We start from the raw sequence: 10005 nt of genomic DNA, 5'->3' as shown, positions 1-10005 counted from the left end.
AATCCTAGTTCATTTATCTACTTCACGTAGTTTTTACTTACTTATCACTGCGTACCTTTTAGGAAAAAAACAGGTTATCAAGAGAAATCTCGAAAACAGATTTTGAGTTGTAAAATGGACACGTAAACAGGCTTGCACTAAGTTAATCTTCGTATCGCCATCCTGGATGTAAAAAAGATACAAAGTACCCTGGGATCAGGTTGAAAAATTGCCCATTCCTGAAAATAAATTCTCACGATATTTATGGAAACTATCTATTATAAAAAAAATCAAAATTTGGATTCGCGACAAAGAAAAACAAGATTCAGAAGCTGCATATACTATCTCGCAACTACAATACATTCACAATAGTGACACACCCAATTCTGATGTTAAATTTACACTTGGAAAAACAAAGTAGTGTATGCTACTTGGCCTGTGACAAAAATAATGCTAGGTTTTAACACCTCTTAATTTAATCTGGCCAGTTACTAAATAAACTTTTAGGACACCATAAAAACTTGAGAAATTAAAACAGGCTAGAGGTAGTCACTAAATTTGCGCAAATTTATAGCAGCAAAATGGGGCGTCCACGTTACTTAAAAAACGAGTTCAAAAATTTGATGCTTTGATGATATACCGTATACATGCGTTTTTTATAAAAATATCAAATTTCTAACCTGGCTGGGCATTCTTTTTCGTCATACGAGGAGAACAGTGTGTTCGGGTAGGTAAGCTTAAAATAAAGTAAGAATAGTGTACCTCCACATTCTTTTCTCATAACAATATGCTTCGTAAGAATTTCGGCTGGGTTTCGGGATTCAAAACAACAGGTCTATTGTGTAAAACAATGGAGACATTGGATGAATGACCAGCCTACTTAAATTTTGATATTCATAAACAAAACAGGGCGTAATAGATTTCAAATTAAATAAATACAGCGAATTGATTTAATTTTGTGTGTACAACTAGTTCCCGCAATCGAAGACGCAAAGAATATAAATGAAATTACTTTTAGGCACATAAATACCATACAGGCACCTATATCTTGATAATAAAAGTGATTTGTTAATAAGATATTCAAGTATATGAATATCTTATTAACTTGTAGACTTGTGGTGGAGCGTTTGCTGCCTGTGCAAAGGTCGTGAATTTAAACCCTGGCCAAGTCATGCTAGCGACTATAAAAGTGAGAATCTTTCCTTTTTGCTTAGCGTTCACTGAGAATAATATCTTAGGCGATGTCTGGTTAAGCGATTGCTGTGTTTGCTTTCGTCGCTTGGATAGGAGCTTTAAATGTACCAGGACCCCTTTCGCCGGACCCTTGTTGATAGCAGTACCAATAGAAACTGAAAAGTCTATCCTGGGTAAAAAAGTTCAATAATAACACGCACAGACGTAATAAAATAAAATTTTGATTTCCTCCTTCTTATCCTTTTCTTAAGTTATATGAAATTACATTGAAATGCTAAAGCTGCTCGTTTCGGTTCCTCAATTTTTATGCATTGTAATAATGCATAAAATCGCACCTAATTGAAATAATAATCCGAGTAGCTAAGCCAATTCTCTGCTTGATTTGATCTCTGCTCGAGTGCTATATTGTTTTTTAAGCCAAGAACTTCCGACTTGGATTATCCAGTTGCTCTTTTTTAAAAAAAATATTTTAAAAGTAAAATTCAGTACTTAGTCTCTTAATAAGTCAGACATACAGAGTTGTGTGATTTTGTGGCTTACCCTTCCGTCACGGCGGCGGCAGCGATTGTAGGGCCATTTACCACATACTGGATTCGAATCATAATGAGAAAAAACAAGAACAAACAAAACAAAAACGATTCCACATTATGTGGCTGAAAGTACGTGTTTCTAATTATTTTTTTCTTCATTCTTACAACGTAAACATAAACACACCAAATAAAGTGTCACGCAGCTTTACAAAGGAACATAGAAGATTACAAGGAGGAAATTATTTTCCAATATTACGTCATAACTGGCTGACACGCAAAGATTTCAACTGTAAAACCAAGTAGGAATCGAACCTACGTCGAGACATTTGAAGGTGTCCTGCTTTACCACTAAGCTATTAGGTGATACAGTCAAAACTCTGCAGTCAATAAGTCAATCAGTGATATTCTGGAAAATATTACAAATATTAACTTTAAAAAAGGGTCGACGTAAAGGGAGGAATCTGTGGTGTTACACTTTATTTGGCATGGTGTTTTAACAAGACATGTCTTTGTTTCTTATTAGTTGCAAGAGAATTCAATTGCACAAGATGTCTCGTTGCACAGCTTTAACTTTCGAAATATGCGTCATTATGTGTCGTTGAACAACGTTTAAAATTTTATTCGCTTCCATATTCGATCAATAAATCAATTAATTAAACACGTTGCCAGTTGATTTCCTGCAAATATTTTGATGTGAGTTTCTAAAGAAATGAAGTTCAGAAATTACGATTTAGAAAAAATCTTAACCGTCACGATTTTACGCTACTCTTGTATATTAGTACAGACGAGTAGCTTTAGAAGTCAGTCAATTAATAGAAATTAAAAACTGTTATTGCTAAGATTATTGTTGCGGATAATATTTTACTTTCATTTAAAATAAAACACGTTGCAATATCCAAAAGGAATCTCATAAATCAGAAATACCTCTAAAATCGTCCATTTATATTTAATCACGATTTCTATTAGCACCCAATAAAACATTTTTGCATACACCTTCATTAACTGTCCTGCTTAAATCCTCTCACCATAACCCAGTTATCAATTCACATTTCGTTTTTAAATAAGATTTGATATTTTTTCTCTGCTTCAGATATTACACTTTTCCTACTTTTCTACCACAGTGTCCCAAAGAAGGAATCGGATGCTTTTTCACTATCTTTCCGGTTGATATCGTACTTCTATACTTTCCAGATGTTTATTCACATTCGCTCCTCGCTCAAGCTTTATTTTTGCATCCAAGAGGCCGCTTTCTCGGATGCGTTTTCACTATCTTTCCGGTTGATATCGTCTTTCTTTACTCTCCAGGTGTTTATTCACTTTCCCTCCTTGATCAAGATCTTTCTTTGCATCCAAGAGGGCGGCTTCTTGGATGCTTTTTCACTATCTTTCCGGTTGATATCGTCCTTCTATACTCTCCAGCTGTTTATTCACTTTCCCTCCTTGATCAAGATCTCTCTTTGCATCCAAGAGGGCGGCTTCTTGGATGCTTTTTCACTATCTTTCCGGTTGATATCGTCCTTCTATACTTTCCAGCTATTTATTCACTTTTGCTCCTGGATCAGGATCTCTCTTTGCATCTAAGAGGGCGGCTTCTTGGATGCTTTTTCACTATCTTTCCGGTTGATATCGTCCTTCTATACTCTCCAGCTGTTTATTCACTTTTGCTCCTTGATCAGGATCTCTCTTTGCATCCAAGAGGGCGGCTTTCTGGATGCTTTTTTACTATCTTTCCGGATGATATCGTCCTTTTATACTCTCCAGCTGTTTATTCACTTTCCCTCCTTGATCAGGATCTGTCTTTGCAACTAAGAAGGCGGCTTCTTGGATGCTTTTTCACTATCTTTCCGGTTGATATCGTCCTTCTATACTCTCCAGCTGTTTATTCACTTTCCCTCCTTGATCAAGATCTCTCTTTGCATCCAAGAGGGCGGCTTCTTGGATACTTTTTCACTATCTTTCCGGTTGATATCGTCCTTCTATACTCTCCAGCCGTTTATTCACTTTTGCTCCTTGATCAGGATCTCTCTTTGCATTCAAGAGGGCGGCTTCTCGGATGCTTTTTCATTTCCTGTTCCGGTTGATATCGTCCTTCTATACTCTCCAGCTGTTTATTGACTTTCCCTCCCTGATCAAGATCTCTCTTTGCATCCAAGAGCGCGGCTTCTCACATACTTTTTCATTTTCTGTTCCGTTGATATCGTCTTTCTTTACTCTCCAGCTGTTTATTCAATTTTGCTTCTTGATCAGGATCTGTCTTTGCATCCAAGATGGCGGCTTCTTGGATGCTTTTTTACTATCTTTCCGGTTGATATCGTCCTTCTATGCTCTCCAGCTGTTTATTCACTTTTGCTCCTTTATCAGGATCTGTCTTTGCAACTAAGAAGGCGGCTTCTTGGATGCTTTTTGACTATCTTTCCGGTTGATATCGTCCTTCTAAACTCTCCAGTTGTTTATTCACTTTCCCTCCTTGATCAAGATCTTTCTTTGCAACCAAGAGGGCGGCTTCTTGGATGCTTTTTCACTATCTTTCCGGTTGATATCGTCCTTCTATACTCTCCAGCTGTTTATTCACTTTCCCTCCTTGATCAAGATCTCTCTTTGCATCCAAGAGGGCGGCTTCTTGGATGCTTTTTCACTATCTTTCCGGTTGATATCGTCCTTCTATACTTTCCAGCTGTTTATTCACTTTTGCTCCTGGATCAGGATCTCTCTTTGCATCTAAGAGGGCGGCTTCTTGGATGCTTTTTCACTATCTTTCCGGTTGATATCGTCCTTCTATACTCTCCAGCTGTTTATTCACTTTTGCTCCTTGATCAGGATCTCTCTTTGCATCCAAGAGGGCGGCTTTCTGGATGCTTTTTCACTATCTTTCCGGATGATATCGTCCTTTTATACTCTCCAGCTGTTTATTCACTTTTGCTCCTTGATCAGGATCTGTCTTTGCAACTAAGAAGGCGGCTTCTTGGATGCTTTTTCACTATCTTTCCGGTTGATATCGTCCTTCTATACTCTCCAGCTGTTTATTCACTTTCCCTCCTTGATCAAGATCTCTCTTTGCATCCAAGAGGGCGGCTTCTTGGATACTTTTTCACTATCTTTCCGGTTGATATCGTCCTTCTATACTCTCCAGCTGTTTATTCACTTTTGCTCCTTGATCAGGATCTGTCTTTGCAACTAAGAAGGCGGCTTCTTGGATGCTTTTTCACTATCTTTCCGGTTGATATCGTCCTTCTATACTCTCCAGCCGTTTATTCACTTTTGCTCCTTGATCAGGATCTCTCTTTGCATTCAAGAGGGCGGCTTCTCGGATGCTTTTGCATTTTCTGTTCCGGTTGATATCGTCCTTCTATACTCTCCAGCTGTTTATTCACTTTCCCTCCCTGATCAAGATCTCTCTTTGCATCCAAGAGCGCGGCTTCTCACATACTTTTTCATTTTCTGTTCCGTTGATATCGTCTTTCTTTACTCTCCAGCTGTTTATTCAATTTTGCTCCTTGACCAGGATCTGTCTTTGCATCCAAGATGGCGGCTTCTTGGAAGCTTTTTCACTATCTTTCCGGTTGATATCGTCCTTCTATACTCTCCAGCTGTTTATTCACTTTTGCTCCTTTGTCAGGATCTGTCTTTGCAACTAAGAGGGCGGCTTCTTGGATGCTTTTTCACTATCTTTCCGGTTGATATCGTCCTTCTATACTCTCCAGCTGTTTATTCACTTTCCCTCCTTGATCAGGATCTGTCTTTGCAACTAAGAAGGCGGCTTCTTGGATGCTTTTTCACTATCTTTCCGGTTGATATCGTCCTTCTATACTCTCCAGCTGTTTATTCACTTTTGCTCCTTGATCAGGATCTGTCTTTGCAACTAAGAAGGCGGCTTCTTGGATGCTTTTTCACTATCTTTCCGGTTGATATCGTCCTTCTATACTCTCCAGCCGTTTATTCACTTTTGCTCCTTGATCAGGATCTCTCTTTGCATTCAAGAGGGCGGCTTCTCGGATGCTTTTGCATTTTCTGTTCCGGTTGATATCGTCCTTCTATACTCTCCAGCTGTTTATTCACTTTCCCTCCCTGATCAAGATCTCTCTTTGCATCCAAGAGCGCGGCTTCTCACATACTTTTTCATTTTCTGTTCCGTTGATATCGTCTTTCTTTACTCTCCAGCTGTTTATTCAATTTTGCTCCTTGACCAGGATCTGTCTTTGCATCCAAGAGGGCGGCTTCTTGGAAGCTTTTTCACTATCTTTCCGGTTGATATCGTCCTTCTATACTCTCCAGCTGTTTATTCACTTTTGCTCCTTTGTCAGGATCTCTCTTTGCATCTAAGAGGGCGGCTTCTTGGATGCTTTTTCACTATCTTTCCGGATGATATCGTCCTTTTATACTCTCCAGCTGTTTATTCACTTTCCCTCCTTGATCAGGATCTGTCTTTGCATCCAACATGGCGGCTTCTTGGATGTGTTTTCACTATCTTTCCGGTTGATATCGTCCTTCTATACTTTCCAGATGTTTATTCACTTTCCCTCCTTGATCAAGATCTGTCTTTGCATCCAAGAGGGCGGCTTCTTGGATGCTTTTTCACTATCTTTCCGGTTGATATTGACCTTCTTTACTCTCCAGCTGTTTATTCACTTTTGCTCCTTGAGGATCTCTCTTTGCATCTAAGAGGGCGACTTCTTGGATGCTTTTTCACTATCTTTCCGGTTGATATCGTCCTTCCATACTCTCAGATGTTATTTTAATTGCGTTTCATGAACAAGGTCTTTCCTTGCATCCGAGAGCCCTGCCTTTGATGTTCTTTCATTATCTCTCCTGCTGGTGTCGTCTTTATGTACTCCAGATGTTTTTTTTTCCTTTTTGTCCTTTAACAAGGTCTGTCCTAGTATCCGAAAGGGCTGCTTCGGATGATTTTTTTATTTACCTTTCTGTTGATATCGTCCTTCTAGGTTAGAGATGTTTTTTCACTTTCCTCACTTGAACAAGATCTGTCTTTTCATCATCTCGCATGTCTTTGTGGGGTGTTTTTCACTCTATATCTTTCGGCAAGATCTTTTTGGACATTTAAAATGGTCATTCCGTTACATCTCTCATTAACCATTTATGTTGTCTCTTATACTGTAAATTATGTTTGTTTTGTCATTTCCGTTCTAGTATGATCTTTATCGTATTCACCAGCAGGTAATGCATGTCCATCACGTTTATTGTTAATGGACATGCATGTATGCAGATGTTATTGCATCATGCAGTGATCTCAGTTGCACTAGAGGTCTCCTTAGGTGTTCTTACTCGAGTTTTAAAATGTTGTTTGTGAAAGTTTTAATTTGACGTCAGATGTTTTATTTGACGTAATTGCTAGCATTGTAAATACACGTTAATAAACGAGGCAATGCTTTTGCTCATTAGTGAAAATAGTTGGTTATTTTAATACGTTAAATGTGAAACTTTAGTCGGAGAAACTTTTGTGACTTCGTTATTTTTTTGCTTTTTTCGCGAAACTTTTAGGAATGGCGATAAACGAGAACTGACCCACAGAAAACAGAACTTTATTTTTTTCTTAGTCGCCTATGAATATTCCAATTCTCTCGAAGTTCGGAAAAAAACTTTGCGAATACATTCCAGTTTAGATATCATTTCCATATATCCAAGATAGAAACCTTCGTGCTTTCGAATTTACCCGGAATCATGACATCTTCGCGCGGCATTATTGACTGGATCACTTTATAACGCAAATTCGATCAACCGATGTTGACCTGGCCTGTTTTAGTTTAGACAGTGTTAATATAGTCGACTATACCTTATAGCTTACTCACGCTGTAAAAGTTGTTTCTATGTATGGCTAGGTTATGTTTTTCCGGGAGGGTTTAACAGTGAGACTATACCTTATCTATAAAAAAGTCCACAAAAAAAGTGTCCAAATTATGTCAAAGTGACTAAATTTTTTACCGACTTTTATTTTTTGATGACGACTTTTTTTTTTGTCGACTTTTATTTTTTGCTGACTTTTTTGTCGACTTTTTTTTTAGTGACTTTTTCTTGTCGACATTTTTCGCACCGATATGGTACTTTTATAGCTCACTTGTGCCGTGAAAGTTGTGTCTATGTATGGCTATGTTGAGGATTTGACAATGAAACTTTATAACTCACTCATAGGCTGTTTATATGAAGGCAGGATGGCTCGGCAACCGAGCTGGCTCACTTTCCAAGCTGATTTTTAATTCGTGTTTATATGCAGAAAAAAATACCTCAGTTAGACGGGCTGGCTTTGAACATGAAAACATTAAATAATGTAAAAGGAAAGAAATAATTTTCATAACAAAAAAATTGTTGGGCTGGCTCGGATTCCATATAAACAGCCTCTTAGGAGCTGTTTATATGAGCCCGGTTGGAGGGCTGGCCCGTTTCCTGAGATCTCGCTTGCCCCTCATTTTCCTCATATTTTTGCTCATCTGTTTATATAGACAAATGGGCTGGCTCGGTAAGCGAGATCTCTTTTCCCAGAGGCGGGATGAACATTTTCTCATGTAAACAGCACATGCGGGCTAGCCCGCCTAAGCGAAATGGTTAATTATGCTCAACTAACAAAAATCTTTTGTTATGAAAAGTATTTCTTTTGTTCTATACTACAGAGCCAGCCTAACCGAAGTAGTTTTTTTTATATATAAACACAAGTTAAAAGCAAGCCTGCAAATGAGCCAGCTCTGTTTGCCCAGCCAATCCACATCCATATAAACAGCCCATAAACATCGGTCAGTCATACACGAAAGCTTCTTTCCGTTCTCAACATTAATATTCAAAAACTTTGAACGAATAAAATGACCATGATTTTTATGAACTTGTGGTCGATAAACTTTTCTTTTATTATCAGACTTCCGGAGATCATACCAAAACCGTTTGACGTGAAAATGTTTGATAACAGAAGTATTGTAATGCTTTTAACGGATTTGAGCATGGCATTTGTTTGTGTAGGTAATTACTTATGTTACACTGACTTGTATAAAAAGAAAGCAAACAGGCCTACCTGTGAGCCAGTTTTACCCAAATAAGCGCATTTGCTAAAATGGGTGTCCTATCTGCACTATTTATAAACTAGTGTCCGCGTTTATTGTGATTCTTTTCTCGTTACAGAAACGGGAGAAGCTTTTTAGGATAATGATAATTACTATATGAAATTAACATGAAACAATTTGTTTTTCTTTTTAATATATAAGCTGGCTCTTTAAACGCAACTTTTGATAAGCTCCCCTTCCCCTTTATTTGAATCTATTGTTTTTTAGTAAAATCAACCAAGCGTGAGTTAACTATACTTGTTTACAGTTCTTAATCTAAACAGTTAGGATCCAATTTTAAATTTATAATCTACAAATAAAAGCTTCCACGCGTAAGAACACAATCTGTCTCCCGACCTTGAAATATATTGCGGGCGCGCCCGGGCAATTATTTTGTTTGTTTACATTCGAATCACGTGTTTTCTACAAACATGGTATCCAAAGCAGTGCCAGTGAAAAACAAACAGAACACAATATAACGACAATGATACCGATATAGTCATACATAGCGATTACATGTCCGAGACTCACTTTAATAAGATTTGTTTATAGAATCAAATACGGAAAGATTTAGCCATGGGGATAATTGAATATATATAATTTTATTTTTTTCTTCAGAAGAATGTGTATATATATTTCCGAGGTACATGTGTGGTACATTTATAATTTATGACGACTTTTTAATCTATTTTATAAAGATGAATAATAGAGGGTAGAACAATCGTGGGTTTATAAAGTCTTTGTAAATATTTTTAATATTTGAACTTTGATGATGGATAATATTAGTTATCTATATAGTCCGCACTATATACATAATTATTCCTTCTTGTGTAATAATGTTTAAAGTATTTTAAAATTATGACCATGGGAGATGGAAACAAAGAAGAATATTCAGCTTAGTAAAGAATTTATGAAAAATAATTCTCCTTATTGCTGTTGACTTTCATTTCAGTACTTTCATATAACTTATATTTTTTTCAGTATTTTTTTTCATTTTTGTGTTCTTGTAAATCACAAGCAAACATCAGATTTTGGAATAAAAAACCAGGAAAGAAAAAGCACCCTTTTGTTATTAAACAGTATAATTGTTTGTTATCATACAGTATAATACAAATATGTAGCTACAATGTGCCAAGCTATTATATGTTATATATTTACCATTGCTTATATATATATTTATAGTTTATTTTTTAATGCAGATGGAACCATTGATCATTTACCTTCTAGGTATTAGTCACTATAAATATGTATTTTCATTAAAT

The sequence above is a fragment of the Hydractinia symbiolongicarpus genome, chromosome 10 (genome assembly GCF_029227915.1).
Source record: "Hydractinia symbiolongicarpus strain clone_291-10 chromosome 10, HSymV2.1, whole genome shotgun sequence".
NCBI classification, from domain to species: Eukaryota; Metazoa; Cnidaria; class Hydrozoa; order Anthoathecata; family Hydractiniidae; genus Hydractinia; species Hydractinia symbiolongicarpus.
Note: the sequence above shows the minus strand (reverse complement) of the source record.